This window comes from Cebus imitator, unplaced genomic scaffold (genome assembly GCF_001604975.1).
Source record: "Cebus imitator isolate Cc_AM_T3 unplaced genomic scaffold, Cebus_imitator-1.0 Scaffold209, whole genome shotgun sequence".
Taxonomy (NCBI): Eukaryota; Metazoa; Chordata; class Mammalia; order Primates; family Cebidae; genus Cebus; species Cebus imitator.
Genome location: NW_016107524.1, coordinates 2,679,113 through 2,679,660, shown reverse-complemented (window position 1 = coordinate 2,679,660; position 548 = coordinate 2,679,113).

Here is a 548-nt window from a genome sequence, read left to right as displayed (position 1 = left end):
TTTTAGTAGAGACGGGGTTTCACCATGTTGACCAGGATGGTCTCGATCTCTTGACCTCGTGATCCACCCGCCTCGGCCTCCCAAAGTGCTGGGATTACAGGCTTGAGCCACCGCGCCCGGCGAGTCGTATCTTTTCAAATGAGTGCATAACACCAGATTTTTTTTTCTAATTGACTGTTCCAGTTTACGTTCCTACCAGCATTTTATGTGAGTTTCTCTTGTTTCATAGCCCCACTATCACTTGTCTCTTTAATTTTAGCTATTTGTGTGGTGTGTGCAATGGTGTATCACTGTGGTTTGACTTTCACTTCCTCTTGATTATTAATGGAACTGAATACCCTATTGCCTGTTTATTGGCCATTTGTCTACCTCCCTTTGTGAAGTGCCTGTTGAAGTCTCTTGACCATTTTTCTATTTGGTTGCCTTTTTTCCTTATTGATTTGTAAGAGCTCTTTATGTATTTGGATAAGAGACCTTTCTATGTTGGATATATGTATGTTGAAAATATCTTCTTTCACCCTGTGGCTTGCCTTTTCACTTGCTTCATG